Consider the following 529-nt stretch of genomic DNA (forward strand, 5'->3'; position numbering starts at 1 on the left):
TTTTTTTTTTTTAAAGTGGTTATTTTTGGTGAGTTGGTTTAAATTGATTAAGTGTAGGGTCTTTAAAGGTATTTTTTCGTTTTAAATGTGTTTATGGTTTGTGAGTTAGGAGATTGAAAATGGTTATGTGTTGGGACTTTAAAGACGCTTTTTTGTTTTGAAAGTAGTTATGTTTGGTGACTTGGTAGGAAGAAAATGATTAAGTGTCGGGAGTTTAAAGGTATTTTTTGTTTTGAAAGTGGTTATGTTTGATGACGTGGTAGGTTGAAAATTGTTAAGTGTAGGGACTTTAAAGGTGCTTTTTTGTTTTGAAAGTTCTTATGTTTGGTGACTTGGTAGGTCAAAAATGGTTAAATGTTGGGACTTTAGAGGTGCATTTTTTTTTTTATTGAAAGTGCTAATATTTGGTGACTTGGTAGGTTGAAAATGGTTAAATCTAGGGACTTTAAAGGTGTTTTTTTTAAAGTTGTTATGTTTGGTGACTTGGTAGGTTGAAAATGGTTAAGTGTTGGGACTTTCTAGATGCTTT

This window comes from Capsicum annuum, chromosome 9 (genome assembly GCF_002878395.1).
Source record: "Capsicum annuum cultivar UCD-10X-F1 chromosome 9, UCD10Xv1.1, whole genome shotgun sequence".
Taxonomy (NCBI): Eukaryota; Viridiplantae; Streptophyta; class Magnoliopsida; order Solanales; family Solanaceae; genus Capsicum; species Capsicum annuum.